The sequence below is a fragment of the Kogia breviceps genome, chromosome 12 (assembly GCF_026419965.1).
Source record: "Kogia breviceps isolate mKogBre1 chromosome 12, mKogBre1 haplotype 1, whole genome shotgun sequence".
Lineage (NCBI taxonomy): Eukaryota > Metazoa > Chordata > Mammalia > Artiodactyla > Physeteridae > Kogia > Kogia breviceps.
Window position 1 is genome coordinate 58,542,433 of NC_081321.1, and position 17,561 is coordinate 58,559,993.

General features: G+C 40.7%; 1 protein-coding gene across 3 annotated transcripts in view; it reads left to right on the forward strand.

Moving 5' to 3' along the window:
- Nucleotides 1–17,561, forward strand: part of LGR5 (leucine rich repeat containing G protein-coupled receptor 5) — a 121,710-nt gene that overhangs the window by 17,549 nt on the left and 86,600 nt on the right. The gene's annotated exons all lie outside the window — the stretch shown is intronic.

Here is a 17,561-nt window from a genome sequence, read left to right on the forward strand (position 1 = left end):
CTAATTTGCTTTGATCAGGAAGATAAACTAATTTTTCTATGGGCTGGATAAAAGTAATTAGCAAGCCAAAGCTTTCATGTTATTTCAAAAGAGCTAAAGTAAAGAGGATCAGAAATTGTAATGGTGGGAGCTAAATACATCTTTTCGGCTCATCTGAGAGCATTGTTAGTTCAAAATAGAATACTGACACAGAAGAGGAGCTCCAGCTAAAGATAGTTTCCTGGGCTGCACAGCCATTGTAAATCCTGGGACCTACAATGCTATGTAACTAAATAGAATTACAAAGGGTGATTTATAATTGGTATCTGTCATATAGCCCTGTCCTTTTGTGGGGAGACCTTTACCTTCATGTGAAAAGGTATGATTATTGCCTCGTCCTAAAAACACTGTTGGTTTTTCCAAAAGCTCTGCATTTAAGTTGTTTAAGTGGTTGGAGTAGTTGTATGTGTTTTTTTGAATCCTAAAGCACTACTCCTCTAAAGCACACAGGCACAGCCAGCTTGGGATTCTACAATCTTAGATATACTAGAGTGAGATCTGAGATCAAACTGAAAAAGCTAATCAGGAACCTGACTCCCCAGATGCTTAAATTTCACAGGCTGGTTCACCGGCTTTTGTGCCAGTTACCAGCTTCACTAAAGCCACGTCCTCCTCGCCTGTTTTTTTTTCTAAACACCCAAACACATGTAGTTATTAGATGAGAAGGAAAGATTTTGGAATATAGGATTTTGTTTCTTTAAAAAGTTCACTATTTAGTGTACCTTTTTTTCTTGTTGATATGACCTTTGCATTACTTCCTTTTCCAAGCTGTTGTACTAGATATGGTATCTGTAACCCTACTGTAAACTTAATTGCTTTTTTGACTACTAATCTCCTTTGCTAGGGTTCTTAGTTACCAAAGTGTGCATTTCATGTCAGACTCATTGTGTCTTATAAAATAAGTAGATCTTTTAAAAGGATCTCTCCGTGAGGTTGGAGCTCACCAAGTTTCAAAGTTATATAGAGAGTATTGTTGCAGAATACGGTAATTCCAAAGGAAACTAGAAAATAAGAGCGCTATTCTACCTTGTTTTTAAAATTACTCAAAATCATTTGATTTACTTTTTCTCATATCTTCCCCTTAGTTTGGACAACTACAGTCAACAAACATTTTAACTCTTAAAAGTTCTTAGTAATAGAAGTGTTTAAAAATGCAAATAAGTCTGTTTTCACTTTGTGGCTAAGTATCATAAGGTCTAGAAAATATGCCAACTATAAGGACCAAGAAGTCAATCTATGGCTGTGGAGGAGATCTTAATAGTGTTCAGCTTCATGTTCTCCACATTCATTCATCCGTTCACAAAATTTATGTTCATCGATTGCCTATTTTGTGCTAGATGATAAGAGTATTGCAGTGCCCAAGATGGACACAATCCCTGCCTTTGCAGAGGAAACAGTCATTAAGAAAATGCTTATTTAAATGTATATTATTAAGATTATGAAATAGCTCTGATGGAGAGCGCGAGTGCACAAAAAGAGAACCTGCTGGTCTTGTGGTCAGGGAAGATTTCCATTCGGAAGTGACGTTTAATCTGAGACTTGGAGGACGAGTTGGAGTTGGCCAGAAGAAAGAGAGGGAAAGACCATCTAGACAGGCTTTCCTGTTTAAGTCTGAGCACTGGCTGAGTTCTTCTCTATGCCTTCTGCAATTGTAACACGAAGTATGATGCCAAGGACCAGTAAGTACCTTGTACTTCGGGGAGGTCTTCACACAGGTATTCCTAGGGAGCAGGATCCTCCTGTGAGACCTGACCTATCATTACTAGGAACCCTCTCCTAGGAATATATTACAAAGAGCTGTATGGCGAGGGGCTCTATAGTTGTACTCTGGTTTCATAAGTATACTTTCTGCTTTACTAGCGTTTAGTTTACTGGGCATACAAATTCATTTTCAGTCCTGCTGAAACACAATTATGAACTCATTTATTTGCATCCCTAATAATAACCTGAAGAGAGGAGGTGGTAACATGTTGAATGTTACCATATATGTGTTGTATGCAGGTGGTAACCTGTATGTTTTTCCTGGATTCAATGGGAAGCCAAGAAGTAGAAGGCAAGGTTTGTCCTCTGTCCTTCTCTCATTTGCAGTAAACTCTTCCAATTTTTGTTCACAAGGGGGAACTGGTCAGACCTAAGTGTGCACATTTATTCGTTCTTTCAATTATTCATCGAACGTTTACTGGGCACTTACTGTCAGGCAGTTCTAAACTAAGCCTAAGAAACAGAGATGAGATGAATTAGGGAGCAGCCTCTGCTCGCAGGAGTTTACAATTTGCTTGAGGAAGACAGACAAGTAAACCAAAGCAGTAGAGTAGTTAAAAGCCTCATTCTGGGGTCAGAGGCTCTTTGTTGGAATCCTGGCACTGCCGCGTATTACCTTGAGCAAATCATTCAACTCCTGCGGCTTCAGTTTCCTCATCTGTGAAACAGAACATTTCTCCTAGGGTTGTTCATGAGGGTTATTATTTGCAGAGCACTTAGAACAGTGCCTGGCAGGTAGTAAATACAAGGTAAGGTTAGTTATCAATAAATATCACAGAAGTCAGTATAAAGTCCCATGGAAACAGAGAGAAGGAAACCACTCATTCCACTAGGAGTTGAAAATACTTCACAGAGAGGGTCACGTTTGCCCTGCCCTTAAAGGATGGGACATGGATGGGGCATGTCCTTCAGAATGTGAGAACCCCACCAGCAGAGGCACAGGAGTGGGAAAGCTCACGGAAGGAAATTTTCCGGTTTGCTGGACGTGAGGCAACAGCAACTGGGAGTGAGAAGAGCTTTGAAGAGAGAGTACAGAAAGTATCTGAGTGTCCCCAAGAAGTCTCCAGAAGAGACTGCGTTTAGCATAGAGAAACTTGGCAAAGTACAGTTCTAATCATGACTGATGCCTGCCAAATAAAGTCTTGGGTCTACACATGACTGGGCCCTCCACAGGAGACCAACCCTCTAAGGCCTGGGGTTGTGATCTTGCCCTACAATTGATTAATCATATGACTGAGGGCTCCCCTTTACCCTTTCTGATCTCTGTGTCATCTGCTAAATGAGAGAATCCATCCAGTGTCCATTTTAGTGCAAATATTACCCTGGATTAACTTTATGTACAGCCCGGAATGCTTGACTTGCAAATTAATGCCCCCATCCACATGCACAGGCATTGCAAGTCCACAGACCCGTGGAAAAGTAGAAGTGAAATAAGACTGGGGGCTTTCTCCACACCAGCTTCTTTTCTCAGGAGTCATTCTCCTCCCTTACATAGTGGTTTTCATTCGAAGCTGCCTTAGATCCCACTTCCATTTCCAACTGTAAAAGAAGGTTAATTTTTCTTCCTTCTCCACATCTTTTCCCACCCTCTGAAATAAGAAGAGAGGAATGAATGATTTCTGGATAGCGTTCTCAACTCTGCTGTATCTTGAAACTCAATCCCACCCACTTCTGAGGCCACTGTGGCCTCTGCTGTAAACAGGATGATGACAGATCTGCCCCAGGACCTGCTCCTCATCAGTTCTCATTTGGGGGCTGTAATCTCAACTCATGCAGCTTTTCTGGCTGTGAACGCTGCAGCTGGAATCCACAGTTTAGCTTTATCTAGACCACCAGGCTTCTGGTGACCTATGAGTCCTCTGCACCCCACCTCCCTCTCCCTCATGTCTCAGAAGGGACATGTCCTGTCTCTTTTCCAAAGCTACGCCCAACTTGGATTTCCCTCTTATCTCCTGGGACCCATGGGTTATTTATTGAGCAGACATTTATTGAGTGTGCTATGCAAGGTGCTTTGGGAGGACACAAAGATAAAGACAATATCAGGTCATTTTCTTCTGGAAGCTTGAAATCGAAAAGGTTGGTCTTATCCCATACTATATTAAGTTGGGTAACCTGGCATGTTACCCCATAGGATTTCCACTTAAAGGTAGTTATTATGATGGCATCCTCTATTGCTCCCTCTATAAGCTATTTATTATCATGTTCCCCATAGCCTAGCACAGTGCCTGACACCTATACTTGTTATATAAATATTTTCTGTGGGTGGAATGAGGGGTTCCTTCCTCTGTTCTGCTATTTCCTCAAATTATTTTCCCTTCTTTGTGCTTCCTCTCACTGCCAGAATTCTTGAATGAGGAGGCTATATTCACTGCCACCATTTCATTACCACCCACACTCACCCTTTCATTCCTTTGAAATCAGCCTGCTACCCCCACCATTCAACTGAAATCACCCTCTTAGACACCACCACGGACCTCCTACTGCCAGATCCAAATGGTCTTTTCTCAGCCCTCCATTTTTCCAACTACTCTGCTGGAGTGGACTCTGCCAACCATACCCTGCTCCCTCGCTCAGGGGGGTGAGTCCACAGTTCCAGCCTCCGAACGCACACACACATTTTAGAATCCGCCAGGCCTGGGTTTGGCCACAGTCCAAAGCTCAGTTTCCTTATCTGTGAAATGGGGCTAATAAAGCCTATTATCTATGTCTGGCCCACACACGGACAGCCTCCTAATTGTTCTTCTTACTTCCTCTCATCTCACACATGCACTGCTGCCAAATTCATCTTTCTAAACTTCCCTGTTCAGAGAGCTCCAGCCACACCCAGAGACTGGAAAGCTCCAATTCCATCACCCCCAACACAAGGTCTCCACGACCAGCTCAAATCATGCCCAGCTGTGCTCCAGCAACAGCGGGGACCCTGCAGGACCGAGCAGCTGGAGAGGGTTCCCTGGTGTCAGACTGGCCTCCTTCTAGCTGTCATTTATTTCTTTGTCACTGGTGTCTTCATTAGCAAATTGAGATATTAGATGAATTTAAAGCTAAACCTCCTCTTAGCTCTATAATTCTATGATTTTACCTTTTGGGCCTTGATTTTCCCCACTTTCCCATCATTTCCAGGCAAATTGGACCAGACCCCGTTTTCCTAACTTGCTCCTTTGCTTTCCTGCCTCTGTACCTCTGTTCATACCACTCTCTCTGGCTGGACTGGCTGTGTTTCCATCTCCATGTGTGAAAATCCTTCCTTCAGGCTCTTCTTAAGTGCCACGTCCAGTTCCATGGCCAGGAGTACTTGTCCCACACTATGGATGCCAGTCATTCTCTTTTATGATGCATTCATGTTAAGTCCCGTTTGGACCGCTGCAGTTTTCTCCTCACACTTTCCCCTGCCCCACCGGCTCACCTTTGCACTTTGGCTAATCCTGTCTTCCTCTTCCCAGCTTTGGCTGTAGCCACTCCTTACTTTAAAGATCCACCTTACCTTAACATTGTCCAGTGCCTCAAACCCAAAATCTTTACCCAAGGCTTCAAAACACTTCACTGAAATGTCCCAGATAACTTTAATTCTCTCATCTGTCAACCACTCTTCAGGGCAAACTTAAGCCAATGTAGCTGAGGTCGTAGGTGGAGGCCAATGTGCTGTAAGGGGCTTGAATTTTTAATATTAATTGTGTCATGGACTAGGATTATGCATTTACACATTAGTATAAAATCAGCAAATAAACAAAATTGTACTTAAAAAGACATCAACTGGGGTGATATTTTATTAAAAATCTGGGCACACTTTTATGGTGGTAGTGCACTTAATTTAGCCACTTAACAACAGATGAGATAAAATTCCATAAATATTTGAATACGTTTATACTCTAGTTCAATAGTTCATATCTGGGGCAAAAATTAGAATCACTCACGGAGATTTTTTTAAGTCCACATTCCTGGTACCACCCCAGAGACTGTGATTTGGTAGATCTGGAAATGAACCTGGGCATCTTTTTTGAACAGTGCCACAGGTGATCAAAATCACCGGATCACACAACTCCAGGAATTGTGCAGTGCACAGCTACACAGCGCTAGGCAGCAACCTAGAGTGGTTCTGACTGCATATTCTCTTAGCCTCAATCAAGAGTTTTATCCAGACTTTAACATCAAAAACATTTAGGTTAGGGATAAATTAGGAGTTTGGGATTAACAGACACATACTACTGTATATAAAATAGATAAACAACAAGGACCTACTGTATAGCACAGGGAACCATATTCAATATCTTGTAATAAACTATAATGGAAAAGAATCTGAAAAAGAATATACATATATATTACACACACACACAAACCATTGTAAATCAACTATACTTCAACTAAAAGAAATAGAGAAAAAATTTTCGGTTAAGATCTTAGCTTTGTCACTTAGATGTGCGCCTGAGCAAATTACTTTATCTCAAAACCTCAGTTTCTACATCTGTATACAATGCTGGTTGTCACTCTAGAGGAAGATAAAAATAGACTGAGTCAACAAAGCACTCAGGACATCACCTAACTTATGGAAAGCAGTCAATAAATGTCAACTGTAATGATGACGATGATTTTTAAGTCTCTTCAAATCTCTAATTGGCTGAGTAGCTTCAAGACTAATTCACATAGTACTGAAGGAAATATTAACACAAGTTAATTGATTACTCAACTTGAAAAGATTACTATCTTTCTTGCATTTCTTATTATTTCTCTGTAGGTTATTAGAATACATTTTAGCATATATGAATTGTATTTTGTGTATGTAGTATACACGCGTGTGTGTGTGCATGTGTATGTGTGTGTGTGTGTGTGTGTGTGTAATCTCCAGTATATCATGTAACCATATAAAATTTGGGGCCTTGTCTGGCTTTTAAGCCAAAAGCGTTTGGAGGCCTTTGTTGGCATAGGTAAAAACAAAGCACTGTGTCAGGGGTTACTTGATGGCCCTTTGATGTGTGAATCTTTGGCCAAAGTGATATAGAAGCCTCTGCCAGAATATATTACTACATAGTGAACTTAAATACTAGTTTTAAAAAGATTATTCATATCATGGTTTTATGTCAAAATATCTTATTCTGCTTCACATTTACAATTGTGATTAAATATTATTTGCATTATGATTAGTTTAATGTCTGTTTCCATGACAAATATCTCAATGTCAGACTCTAGAAAGACAGGAACTATGTCTGCGTTGTTTACTGTATAATCCTGTGAGCGTAGCACAGTACCTGCCACATAGAAAGTGCCAGTACGGACTTGTTAAGTAAGAGGAAGAAAGGAAGATGGGAGAAAGGGAGAGGTGAATCTATATACTCCCGCATAGAGTGGTTATTACAGAACCAGGAGCAGTGCACAGAATAAACTTTGAACGCTTGTGAAGTACAAAAAACACTAAGACAACCTCCCACCAAAGTTTACAGTCTAGCTAGGGGCATCTGACATATTCAGAAATATGTACCATCCAGTACTCTTAATGTTTTAGGAAGAAGATGATGAATGTCCGGAAGGGTTAACATAAATAGAGGAGAGATAGGACTCCGGAGTGAAAGAGACAGAAAAATGAACAACCAAATTAAGAAAAATCAGAATTATATCACATAAGCTACAATTGCAGCCCTCAAGTAGATGGGCAGGAAATTGTCCTAAGTCCTATTAAAGTGAGTTTCAACAGGCTAGACAGCGTGAGGATATGTATGTTGTTTAAGTACATTCAATATCATAATTGTTTTGATTTATTCTAGTAGTGATATTTAATTTGAAATTCTCTGAGCATGAAAAATTGGCATGAGTTTTGGTTTATTTTTGTTTGTTTTTTTTTGGCTGCATTGTGTCTTCTTTACTGCACGCGGCTTTCTCTAGTGTGTCGAGCAAGGGCTACTCTTCATTGTGGTATGCGGGTTTCTCATTGCAATGGCTTCTCCAGAGCACAGGCTCTAACTGCGTGGGCTTCAGTAGTTGTGGCTCACGGGCTTCAGTAGTTATGGCTTGTGGGCTCTAGAGTGCAGGCTCAGTAGTTGAGGTGCACGGGCTTCGTTGCTCCGTGGCATGCGGGATCTTCCCGGACCAGGGCTCGAACCCGTGTCCCCCTGCGTTGGCAGGCAGATTCTTAACCACTGTGCCACCAGGGAAGCCCGGCATGAGACTTTCATGTTCAGAAAACAGGAGTGTAGGTTAGAAAAGAAAAGACTTCCTGGGAAGCAGGCTCAGAGTTGGAGATTTGAGTACAGAAAGTTTCCTGGGGCATGCCCTCAGGATCACACCTGTAGGGAGAGAGGGAAGTGAAGGAGGCAGGACTGGGCAGAGGAGGAAGCTGAACTGGGATGAGGTTGCAGCAAAGTCCTCAGCCAAGCCTCCAGGGAGCTCTACCATTGGGGTGGCCCTTCTGAAGTGTCCCTTCATACCTCACACTGACCAGTTATCAGATGTAGGTTTCTCCCTTCCACACCCTCCCTGCCCCCCCACCCCCCCACCCAGACTGTGACCTTGAGCAAGGAGGCTCACTTTAATTGCTCAGCAGGGCGACTCAGCTGGAGCTCTAGCTGGCTGGAGGAGCAACTCAGTCCTGAAGTGGGGCATCTGAGAGGCATACCATAACATCCGCTACAACTGGTCAAGAAAGATTTAGTCTGGAAGAGGGAGGGAACCAGCCAGTGTGCCATGTTTCTTAGGAAAGTAATCAGAGTTGACTTACCACAGTGAGGCAGTGCCACTCTGAGAGTGACCAGACCTCAACAGGATCTTGGAAATTATTTCAGACTTTAATTCTCCTCCTCCTTCTCCATTTCCTTTCTCTTCTCTTCCACAGATTCCTTTAACTTTCTAGCGAGTTCCTTTCCTGTCTTAATCACGTGTATATATGTTTGTGCATTTCTCCTGTCCCAAAGAATGTTTATGCTCTTTGGCTTTTCTCCACCTGTCTTTTAAACAAAACGCTGTCTCCTAGGATTCCTCGGAGAGTTACAAAAGAGTCTCAAAATACTACCAGACTAGCCCAACTTCATCTCCCAACCAGCTGCATAAACTTCCTCTCTTCCTACATTTATATTCTCCTGGTCCATTGGGTAAGCCTCCTGCCACTTAACGCATGACAAAAGTATGTTTCTCAGTTCCTCTATTAGAAACTTACCTCGGAACCCCCTTTGCAGGTAACGTGAACTGATTAACTGAAAATGAGAAAACAAGCAGTCTCTGATAATCCACAGCACAGAGGTTATCAAATGGCCACTTCCTAACCTCTCAGAAAAATCTAAATAAAAATAATTCAGTGAAACAACAGCAGCAAAGATGTTTTGTTGGTCTTCAACTCTGAACTCTTGAAAGGCAGTAATTACACCTGTTCCGTGCTCCTTTTCATCGCACAATGTCTAGCACACTGTTAGAACTCAATAGAATGAGATAATTTTTTATCCAACACTGCACCTGGGAACACTGGCAGGCTGCCACCAACTAGATGGCTGGTGTACTTGAGTCATTCCTGCGCCTTTATGTAGAAGTAGATAGTCATGAATTACAGCACCTAGACAGACTGCTATAAGGATTATCCATTGAACAGAACAGTTTTTTGTTTGTATTTTTTTAATGAGAACAAAATATACTGGTATAATCCTTCTTTAGGAATCAAGGGGAGAATTGAAGGAGCAAGGAGGATTATGAAATTATGTTGCTTCTGTATCATCAACCCTGAAAGGGCTTAACATTCGTTTATTTCATTTTAGCAACATTTTTCTTTTATGAAATGGAGTTTTTAAAAGTTTAAGTGTTCTTACTAAGCTTGCAGTAATTCAGGACTTCTTGCTTGGTAAAATATTAGATGGTGTGGAATTGAGGGTATCATGCAAAGAAAAATCATCTTGCACCGACACCTTTAAAGTAAAAGGGAAGATGTAGAACCTGCTGTATAAAAAAATAAATTAAATTAAAACAAAAATTAAAAAATAAAGTAAAGATGATGAAGAAATGGAAAGTAAATGTAGAAGATTAAAATTTTAAATCATCCATTTTTTGGGGGGATAAAAAGAAAGTAATACAAAAGATGTTCTGCATCTATGATTCTTCATCATGATACTATTTTGCATTGGGGTTACCTGCCAAGAAAAAACAAAATAGATTCTACATATGATTAATAGTTTCCTCTCTCGGCCCTGGCCTTTTATGGGTAGTATCTGAGGAAGATCTGGCAAATTATAAGGAATTGGAAAATTAAAAGACTTTCTTGGGTATCTAAGATCTGGTTGTCATTTTCAGATTTTCCAAATTTAAGGAAACTGAGGAGATAGGAACATAACTATGGCTCTTTGGGGAGCTATTATTTAGTGAAATTGGAAATATGTCCTCCTTGGAATTAAGGAGAATGCAACTGAGTTTAACATTGCAGTGAATCTTGAGTGATAATGAGAGTCACCAAAATAGTTATTTGAGGCAGGGTCTGAATACTTGGAGGATGAGGAAAGAGAAAAGGAAAATAATGTAGACCAGATTTTTTTTTAACAAAAATAGCCACATTTATGATGTGCCAGACTGCCCATATGTTATCTTAATTACTCGTGATATTAGACCAGTGAGATTTGTTATTCCTACTCCATAAGTAAAGAAATCAAAATAGTTAAAGAATTTTCTGAGGTCACAAGCCTAATAAATAGCGGAGAGAGGGAACTTGAAAAGAGGCCTGTATGATTCCAAAGCCTATGCTTCCCCAGGACTCCAAGAAGAATTTCCGAATATGAATTTTGCCTTAGTGAGATCATCTGTGATGAAGATTTTAACTTGCTTTCAGAAGGCTGAAGTTTTCATTAACAAAAGTTACTTTAAAAGGTGGTGAAGGTAATTGTATATTTGAGAGGGAATTGTTCACGGTTTCACTGGTGTGGCAGTACCTTTGGAGTGAATTTGGCCTGAAGAAATGGTGGCACAATAAAATGCCAGGGGACTCAGTACGGAAGATACTGTACACTCCCCATTTGCTGTCATTTTTAACATCTGCATTAGGAATGGCTAGTTGTCATTTCAACTGTGTCTCCAATTATCGTGATCTTTCCTGAGGTAATCAAAGTGGTTTTGTTTGTTTGTTTGCCAGCTAATGGTGCTGTTTCCTAAGGAGAGTGTTATCTGCATGTAACTTCAGTGTAATTAGTAATATCAAAAAATATTTGGGGGGGCTTCCCCGGTGGCGCAGTGGTTGAGAGTCCGCCTGCCGATGCAGGGGACGCGGGTTCGTGCCCCGGTCTGGGAGGATCCCACGTGCCGCAGAGCGGCTGGGCCCGTGAGCCATGGCCGCTGAGCCTGCGCGTCCGGAGCCTGTGCTCCGCAATGGGAGAGGCCACAACAGTGAGAGGCCCGCATACTGAAAAAATATATATATATATATTTGGTATGACGATAGAGATCAAAGCTGATATTTTCTGTTGGACCTGAAAGAATAGAATAATTGACACTAATTTGGCAGGTTGTGTGAAAATGATGTGGACAGCAATTTTAGTTGCCATAATTCTGAATATTGTGCCTACAAACTGCTTATTCTGTTCATGCCATTTCCACGACAATGCTGTAAGTTCTAGAGATGAACCTAAGGTGAAATCCCTAATTAGGTGCACTTTAACCTCATGAAAATCCAAAGAAGTATTTTTTTTTTGCGGTATGCGGGCCTCTCACTGTTGTGGCCTCTCCCGTTGCGGAGCACAGGCTCCGGACGCACAGGCCCAGCGGCCATGGCTCATGGGCTTAGCTGCTCCGCGGCATGTGGGATCTTCCCGGACCAGGGCACGAACCCGTGTCTCCTGCATCGGCAGGCGGATTCTCAACCACTGCGCCACCAGGGAAGCCCCCAAATAAGTATTTTATTGTTTAAACTTGTATAGCACCACTGCATCCAAAGATCTCCCAGAGCCTTATCTGAATTCTTATTAATTCTCACAGTATTTCTGTAAAGCTGAGATACTTGTAAAAATATTATATAGACTAAGGGACATTATGTAATAGTAATGTGTGATAAGCAGATTAATTTTCACTAGACATTATTAATTTTTTAAAATGATAAATATCGTTCATGCTTTAGCCTTCATCTATTTTAATTTGTTTCTATGTTTGCTTGCCAGAAACTGTGCTATAAATGATGAGCTGGTAAGTAAGGCAGTACCGAGGCAGGACCACGGGTGCCGGTGGCAAAAAAGAACAAAACGTTGTCTGTTTTAAATAGTAACAATTGTAAAGTTGTCAGTCTAAGGCTTCTATTTGAACTCATTGCACTTGATAAAAAAATAACAAGCTGTGATAAACAGAAGGGCAAGATTTCAGTAATTCACTAAAGAATGTCTCTACTCAAAGCTTTGTGGCAAAAACGTCTTGTTTGGGGCACAATTGCAGAGTTGCAATAACAACGCATGAATACCCTGGAGAAATGACTATGTACCCAAGGTGAATGCTGAAGCCTTCCGTCCTGAATGAGCCTTTTAATCAAGGCATTATCTAGGCTCTGAAAAAGTCTTCAGCGGTCCCACCTAAAGATTAATGGGAAAAGCCGAAACTGAGTTGGCCTATTTGCAGAAACAATTTTAAAGATTTACTGATGGTTGACAAATGCCATTTAAGCTTTCAAAGCCAGCCATATGCTTTTGAAAAGGATTTAAAGGAAATCCTCCCACTATAGAAGACGACCTTGAAGGATCTCTGTGGTAGCCTCTGGTTTTTAGGTGTGTGGACATGCCGTTGAGTTTTCTCTTTCCTGCCTTTTTTTTTTTTTTCTACATCTTTGCTGAATTCCTACATGTGGCCCAGAAAAAGAAGACAGTAAGCCTTCCTCTAATATATTCCTGTGTTCAGAAGATACCTATATATATATATTTTGCCAGTGAGCATTAGACAAACTCTTACCAGGCAATTGTTCATATAGAGTATCTTTCTCAGTTACCTTTCTATTAATATAGGGCTGTGAATAGCACCCCAGTATTGAAAGTTTAGTGCAACATTGTTCAAATACACAATTAAAGGTTTTGAAAGGTGTTTAGATTTTTTTTAGTTTTTATGTCAATATACAGATTACTTAAGACTTCTAGAATGTCACAGACTCATACATATTACAAATCAGATTTTAACGAATATGGGCATCATTGTTTTTCCACCTTCATTCTTCGTTGCATCTTGCCATTGGTTTTATGGCCCAGGTAAAATTTATTCAGCCGAAAGAGTAACCCATTGCCAAGGAGATTATATTCAAAACGTTTCTCTATAGGGTAAAAACCTGCGTGCAGTTTTAAAGTATTAGCCAGTCACAATGTAGATGAGAACGAGCCCCACTTTATACTTTGTCCTGCTTCTTGTACTCACTTCAGTGAGATCTTGAGGCGATTTCACAGGCAGGAAGGCTCCTCCTATCTTTTGACGGATCCCCAGAGAGCTAGATGAGTCACTTTACGGCGGGGTGCGGCCGGGCAGACTCCGGTCGGTCGGTCGCTCTGGTGCTGGCCCGGGCGCCTGCGGGTTCAGGAGCAGCGCGCTCTGGCCTTGTTTGCCCATTTCCCCAGGTCGCTGACAGTGATCTGACAGAAAGCGACAGTGACACAAAGAAGCTGAGAGGGGCAGGAGATGGGGGGGAGGTCAAAGCGGAGAAACAGAAAATCCAGTGAAGTAGAAGCTGAAAGGATAAACACATGAAGGCTCAGAGCGGCTTCTCGGCTCACTTCGGTGGGCCCCACCCGCCCCCAGCCCAGGGAGAAACGCTGCCACTTAACTGCCTTGGCAACAATTAAAGGCCGAGTGCCGTGAAGGATGGGTTTGGACACATGAGCCTCAACTCCCTCCCTGCAATAGCCAGAAAGCCTAGCAGTCAGCTTCCTGCTCTTTCTTTTAAAAGCTAGAACCTAATAAAGGCTCACCCATAACCAGGGTAGCATCTCAGGACACACATACAAGCTTTTCTTACCTGGACTCTTTGGAATGGCCCCCTCTGACCTGATCGTCCTCCAGTTCATTCTGTAGGCCACCACCAGAGCAATCTTTCCAGAAATGTCATCTTAATACCATAAGTGTTTCTGCCAAAAATCCTCCAGTGTCTTCCCAGGGGCATCCATACCACCAGCAGTACCTGAGTAGTGGTACTTGGTCTCATCCTATAGTGGGAGAGTTTCTCCCTTTTCATTCCCTTTCAACCCTTCTGGCTTCATCAACAAGAAAGTCTCAGTGAGGGCTAGTTTGTCTTCAACTCCTCTCTTACACCCACTAAACTCCCTTCTTATCACGGGGAAGACAGGCTTCAGGCTTAGCTTGACTTGGCAAATCTAACCAAGAATCTATCTAGGATTTAATAACATCATTTGGTTTTCACTGTGTATACTTTAACAATGTCCTTCTATTTATGACAGGTGATACTGGTTTTCTATTTATAGGTAGTAATAGAAATTTTTAATTTTTATTAAATTTACCTAGGTAATCTGAGTCAATATATATCTATACGTCTATAGGTACATCTCTATATACATATATATACACAATATATAGCTATATACAAGAATATTAGAAAAAAATAAAATAATAGTTCAGTTACTGCCCTTATATGGCAAAATAATGCCTGCGTAGTTTGGGAGAAACGCAGTTACGAAATAAAGCCCAAACTCCTTGTATGACCTATAAGTCCCAATACAGTCTTACTCCCACCCCTATTTCCAGGCGGGCTTAGCTCCCTCCACAGCCTTATGTACACCTAGTAACAAACCATAATAAGCATGTGTGGTATGCGCTGGGCTTCCTGTAGAACATGTGCTGTCCCTGTTGCCTAGATGGTCTTTCACGCTCTTCTCCACCTAGATAATCGCTACTCACCCCTCAAGACTCAGCACTAGGCTACCCTCCAGGAAGGCTTCCTGCACCATGATCTCACCCACCCCTTGGCTGAACAGGTCCCTTCCACTGAGTCCCACAGCATCTTGGTTACATCTTCATTAAAACACTTATCACTTCTGTAACTCTTTAATTATTTATCTCTCCTCCTGTAAACCCCATGAGGACAGCAATTTTGTTTCAGTCCCTGACATACCCAACTGGAATAAAATATTTGTTTAATAAATGTTTTATGAATTAACAAATTCTTTTTACCTGGAAGGCAAACAAGCAGAATATCTAATAACCAAAACTTTAATAATAGTACAGTAAACAATTTCTAAGTAATGGAGCCTACCTTAACTGGTAAGAATGTGGGCTTTACCAAAAATTAGGGACAACCCAAATGTCCCTCAACTGATGGATGGATAAATACAATGTGGTATATCCATACAATGGAACATTATCCAACAATAAACAGGAATGAAGTAGTGATAAATGACATAGCATGAATAAACCTTGTGTATGATTCCATTTACAGGAAACGTCCAGAATAGGCAAATCTATAGAGATGGAAAATAGAATGGTTAGTGACTGCTAGTGGATATAGAATTTCTTTTCTAGGTGAGGAAAACGTTCTAAAATTAGATTTTGGTGATGATTGCACAACTCTCTGGATATAATAAAACTCACTGAATTGTGTATTTTAGATGGGAGAATTGTATGGTATTATATCTCAACACAGTTGTGGGTTTTTTTAAGTGAGAGCTCTAAATCAGATTGCCTAGCTTTGAATCCTTCACAATTCACCAGCTAGTGATCACGGGCAAGGTATTTAGTTTCTCTGTAACCCAGTCTCTTTTCTATCAACAGTGTGTACCACAAAAGATCATTGTGAAGACTGCATATGCCTAGCCCAGTGTCTGTGAAATAGTAGCACTCAATAAATATTAGCTACCATTACTTTTTTAAAGGAAATTTATGTATTTATGTATTTATTTTTTGGCCATGCCACATGCGGGATCTTAGTTCCCTGACCAGGGATTGAACCTGTGCCCCCTGCAGTGGAAGTGCAGAGTCTTAACTATTGGCCCACCAGGGAAGTCCATAGCTACCATTATTGCTGAAGGATTACTTAGTGCATTCTGAATCAGGGGGGAAAATATGACATATGTTAACGTACTTGTAATATTAACTGTCTTAGTTCTTTCACAAATGGTGATATGCCTATAACATATATAATATTCTTGGTTGATAAGCCATCCTATGTATATTACGAACAATTCATAATAAAATGCATGCATATACACACATTATGTTGCAGTTTAATCCACAGAACAACCCTATGAGATAACCGTTATTATCCCCATTTTATAGACAAAGAAAGGGATACAGACAGAGGGTAAATTGCTTTTTTAAATTTAATTTTTATTAGAGTATAGTTGATCTACAATGTTTTGTTGGTTTCAGGTGTACAGCAAAGTGAATCAGTTATATATATCCATATATCCACTCTTTTTTTGATTCTTTTCCCATATAGGCATTACAGAGTATTGAGTAGAGTTCCCTGTGCTATACAGTATGTCCTTATTAGTTATCTGTTTTATATATAGTAGTGTGTATATGTCAATCCCCATCTTCCAATTTACCTCTCCCCACTTACCCCCTGGTAGCAATAAGTTTGTTTGCTACATCTGTGACTCTCTGTTTTGTAGATAAGTTCATTTGTACCCTTTTTGTAGAGTCCACATATAAGCGATATCATATGATATTTGTCTTTCTCTGTCTGACTTACTTCGCTCAGTATGACAATCTCTAGGTCCATCCATGTTGCTGCAAATGGCATTATTTTGTTCTTTTTTATGGCTGAGGGTAACTTGCTTATAAGTGGAGAATGGGAGGCATCTGACCCCCAGGTCAGTGCCCTTTATGGTATGCCAGGCTCTCCTGCAAGTGTGCCCGCATATACATACCCCACAAGTAGGGTAATGGGCCATAGACAGAACTGCCTGAATGGATATGACAGGCTCCACAATGCTTTCCTTATTTAAACACATCTCCCACATCAAACTGCCACAACAAGCCCTCCTGTCTTGTCTGAGATTTTACAATAAGAAATATTCTTTTGAAATGGAAAATAGGCAGAGCTTTTGTCTCAAGAATGCTGCTAAACAAATATAACCTGAGAAAGGATAGGCCTGGGGGGTCTGTACCACACAGGCGAGATCCTTGTCTCTCAACACCAGCATTATGACACTATTAAGAATACTGGCTAAACGAGTGCTTATAACATCTGACTTCAATCATTGTAGTCAGTAGCAAAAAATGTGTTACACATGGTATATGCATACCACAGCATGAGTTGATTGTATGAAGCACATCCTATGATCAAAAAGGACAATGCAAAACTAATCTTAAGTGGAGAGCAGAATTCACTTGGAACATCTGGGAGCAAACTTTATGACTTCGGGTTAAATTTTCTGTCTCACTGAGTATTCAATGAATCCATTGGTCGAGGCTTCAGCCCAAATATACTATATTAGAAACAATTCATGTGTGAGCATAATCATATTTTAGTATTTAATTCTCACTAAATCGCTGCCTTCAAAGAGATTAACAATCCAGGCGGGAAAATGTTAACAGTGTCCCTGTCTTACTGCACTCCCAGCACTTTTCATGGGCCTGGCACATAAAAGGTTCTCAGTAAATGCTGGTTGAGTCAATAAATGAATGCATGAGTGAATGAATTATGACTTGGGGGGAAATTACATAATGTGTTTATAAATTAACATTTATTCAACACTTTTTTTTAATGTTCGTTATTAATTTGGTGAATGATAAATGAATGAACTTTAAATGAATTAATATGACAAGCTGAGTTTTCAGAAAAGTCAATAATGTTTCCATTAATTTCCACTGTCCTGTCTAATTCACTTTAAAAT